The 4,153-nt window shown below is 52.8% G+C and overlaps 1 long non-coding RNA gene across 1 annotated transcript; it reads right to left on the bottom strand.

The window, feature by feature from the left end:
- Window positions 1-361: 361 nt before the first annotated feature.
- LOC141023443 (uncharacterized) lies at window positions 362-3,900 on the bottom strand. Its single transcript, XR_012184919.1, has 3 exons — window positions 3,512-3,900; window positions 1,979-2,052; window positions 362-681 (listed from the first exon to the last, which is right to left on the bottom strand). It is a non-coding gene; the product is annotated as an uncharacterized lncRNA (long non-coding RNA).
- Window positions 3,901-4,153: the final 253 nt, after the last annotated feature.

The following is a 4,153-nucleotide window of genomic DNA, read 5'->3' as shown; positions in this document are numbered from 1 at the left end:
AATAATGATTACCGGTCTAGTTATTGATTGCCTAGGGACAAATAACTTTCTAGTAACAAAAAGCTCTTTACTAATTTAATTGTGTCTTTATCTAAATAGCCCCTAGCTTTTATTTACTCGCTCTTTACTTTCTTGCAAACCTATCCAAAAACACCTACAAAGTACTTCTAGTTTCATACTTGTTCTAGGTAAAGCGAATGTCAAGCGTGCGTAGAGTTGTATCGGTGGTCGATAGAACTTGAGGGAATATTTGTTCTACCTTAAGCTCCTCGTTGGGTTCGACTTGTGACGCCCCCGATTCAATCGTATACTAATCATACACGCAAACATGTACGATCAAGATCAGGGACTCACGGGAAGATATCACAACACAACTCTAAAAATTAAAATAAGTCATACAAGCATCATAATACAAGCCAGGGGCCTCGAGGGCTTGAATACAAGTGCTCGATCATAGATGAGTCAGCGGAAGCAACAATATCTGAGTACAGACATAAGTTAAACAAGTTGCCATAAGATGGCTAGCACAAACTGGGATACAGATCGAAAGAGGCATAGGCCTCCTGCCTGGGATCCTCCTAAACTACTCCTGGTCGTCGGCGGTCTCCACGTAGTAGTAGGCACCTCCGGTGTAGTAGGAGTCGTCGTCGACGGTGGCGTCTGGCTCCTGGGCTCCAGCATCTGGTTGCGACAACCAGGAAGAAAGGAAAAGGGGAAAAGGGGGAGCAAAGCAACCGTGAGTACTCATCCAAAGTACTCGCAAGTAAGGATCTACACTACATATGCATGGGTATATGTGTAAAGAGGCAATATCGGTGGACTGAACTGCAGAATGCCAGAATAAAAGGGGGGATAGCTAGTCCAGTCGAAGACTACGCTTCTGGCAGCCTCCATCTTGCAGCATGTAGAAGAGAGTAGATGGTAAGATGACCAAGTAGCATCGCATAGCATAATCCTACCCGGCGATCCTCTCCTCGTTGCCCTGTTAGAGAGTGATCACCGGGTTATATCTGGCACTTGAAAGGGTGTGTTTTATTAAGTATCCGGTTCTAGTTGTCATAAGGTCAAGGTACAACTCCAAGTCGTCCTTTTACCGAGGGACACGGCTATTCGAATAGATAAACTTCCCTGCAGGGGTGCACCACATAACCCAACACGCTCGATCCAATTTGGCCGGACACACTTTCCTGGGTCATGCCCGGCCTCGGAAGATCAACATGTCGCAGCCCCACCTAGGCACAACAGAGAGGTCAGCACGCCGGTCTAAATCCTATGGCGCAGGGGTCTGGGCCCATCGCCCATTGCACACCTGCACGTTGCGACCGCGGCCGAAAGCAGACCTAGCCTAGCAGGCATTCCAGTCCAATCCAGCGCGCGCTGCTCAGTCGCTGACATCACGAAGGCTTCGGCTGATACCATGACGTCGAGTGCCCATAACTGTTCCCGCGTAGTTGGTTAGTGCGTATAGGCCAGTGGCCAGACTCACATCAAATACCAAGATCTCGTTAAGCGTGTTATTATGAAGTAACCGCGAACGCCGACCAGGGCCAGGCCCACCTCTCTCCTAGGTGGTCTCAACCTTCCCTGTCGCTCCGCCACAAAGTAACACTCGGGGGCCGTCGGGAACCCAGGCCCACCTCTACCGGGATGGAGCCACCTGCCCCTTCAGCCCCCATCTCCGAACAGTATCATAAGTAATGTAACAGTATAAAGTATATAGCATATGCCCGTGATCACCTCCCGAAGTGATCACGGCCCAGTAGTATAGCATGGCAGACGGAAAAGAGTGTAGGGCCACTGATGTAACACTAGCATCCTATACTAAGCAGTAGGATAGCAGGTAAGGGTAACAACTGTAGCAACAATGACATGCTATGCATCAGAATAGGATTAACGAAAGCAGTAACATGCTACACTACTCTAATGCAAGCAGTAGATAGAAGAATAGGCGATATATGGTAATCAAGGGGGGGCTTGCCTGGAAGCTCAGTCGAGAAGGAGGGGTCGTCAACACCGTAATCGTACTGGGTAGCAGCGGCGTCGGTCTCGGGTCTACAGGAGAAGAAGAGGGGGAAGAAACAGTAAATACGGAGCAAACCAAGCATCACAGAAAATATAACAAGGCAATACGCGATGCCAGGGGTAATCTAACGCGGGGATAGGTGATACCGGCGAAGGGGGAAAACATCCGGGAAAGTATCCCCGGTGTTTCGCGTTTTCGTACAGATGAACCGGAGGAGGATTGTTGCATGTTTGCTATGCTAGGGACGCGTGACGGACAAACGGGCTGCGTAGCCGGATTCGTCTTGTCGTTCTGAGCAACTTTCATGTACAAAGTAATTTCATCCGAGCTACGGATTATTTTATATTAATTTTCAATGTTTTATTCATTTTCTGGAGTATATTATTTCGAATTTAAAAAACAATAAATAATCTTGTCACTTAGTACTACTCTAGCATGTGTGTATGACAGTGGGGCCAGTGGGTTTGGGTTGACCCAGTCAAAGGTGGACTGGTCAACATATGAATAGTCTAAGTGGGTCCCATGTGTCATTGTCTTATACTTCAATTAGATGATTTTAGTTGTTTTATTTAGGCAGCAGGGCCAGCATCACTGACTATTAGTAGTAGGATAGCACTAACAGCGATTAGCTTTTAATCTAATTAGGCCCCCATATGGCGTAGCACTAGCTAGCCATTGTGTGGCTGTACTTGAAGCTCACGCACAAGCACACACGAACGGCGCTGGTGGCCATGGCCAAGCAGCATCAGCAGCAACTAACGGCTGTAGTAGAGCAGCAGTAGCATGGGTAGCAGCAGCACAAGGGCAGCAGCAGCGGCAACACAGCATCAAGAAGCAGTAGCAGTTTCGAGCAGCACGCAGCAGCAGCATAGTAGGCAGAGCGGGCGAGCGGCCGGAGTTGGCCGTATGAACGACGGCCGGCGGCGGTGTAAATCAGCGGCGGCGATGACCAAACGGGAGCCTCCGGCGGCCATTTGAGGCATGGCTTGAGCCTACGGGTTCAGCTTGCAGCCGCGCATCTAATGGCGCAAGCGGCCGAGGCAGGGGATGGCTGGAGCGGTGCCTACGCGCGAGCCCGACGGCGGCCGGAGCTCGGCCTTGCGGTGACGGTGCTAGGGACGGCCAAATCAAGCAAGTGGATAAGGGGAAACGGACGGCAGCAACTAGTAACAGCAGTAGCGCAGCAGTGGTAGCGGTGCAGGAGCAGCAGCTGCTGCGGGGGCGGGGCCGCTCGGCTGCGGCGACTACAAGTGGGGCGAGGCGCGCGGCGAGGGGAAGCGTCGATCACGGTGGACAGGGGGCAGGGTGGGTCGCGCGCGGAGGGCTGAGCAGGGCGGCCGTAGCGTGCGGGAGCGCGCCCATGAGCGCGTACTGTCGCGGTGAGCGCGAGCTCCAGTGGGCTCGGCCATGGCGGCGTACGGCATCAATCGGCGACGGGGGCAGAGGGTAACCGAGGGGGAAGCGGAGGGGGGTCGACGGGGAGCTCACAGGGGTCTGTAGAGGTGCACAACGAGCTCGGGAAGGGCGCGGCGACGTTTTCCGGCGATGATGATGGTGATGCAGAGGAGGAAGACAACCCGATCCCGACACGGTGATGGCTCCCGGGTCGCATTCGTTGGCGTGGAGGACGTAGTCGAGCACTGCGGAGCGGCTGGATACCTCGGCGGAGCGCGAGGATGACGGAGAGCGCGTGGGCGACGAAGGCTACGGCGACGGTGGCTCGGGTCGTCGCGGGAGGAGAAAGAGGCGGCGCGAGGAGGGAGATGTGAGGGGCTAGGGTTTGTCGACGGGGTAGGGGACGAACTTTTCCTCCTCGGGGATGCACTGGATGCTCGACACGGCGACAACGGCGGCGTTGAGGCGTGGATGGCCGCCACGATCTCCTGCTCCCACTGTAGCGAGAGCTAGCAGGAGAGGTGGAGGTGGGCTGGGCCTCTTACAGTGCGCGCGGGGCTGCGGTGCACTGTGGCACTAGGCCCAGTGGCACAGTAGGTGTTGTGCCTTTTCTTCTTCTTCCTTTTCTGTTCTTTTCTGTTTCTTTTATTTTGTCTTTATTTTAGTCTTATAAAATATAGATTTGATTTCTAAATTATTATTATCATTTAACTCACTGCCACAAAAGGTTTTACT

This window comes from Aegilops tauschii, chromosome 5 (genome assembly GCF_002575655.3).
Source record: "Aegilops tauschii subsp. strangulata cultivar AL8/78 chromosome 5, Aet v6.0, whole genome shotgun sequence".
In the NCBI taxonomy this organism is placed as follows: Eukaryota; Viridiplantae; Streptophyta; class Magnoliopsida; order Poales; family Poaceae; genus Aegilops; species Aegilops tauschii.
Note: the sequence above shows the minus strand (reverse complement) of the source record. Positions and strands in the feature narration are given on the sequence as shown.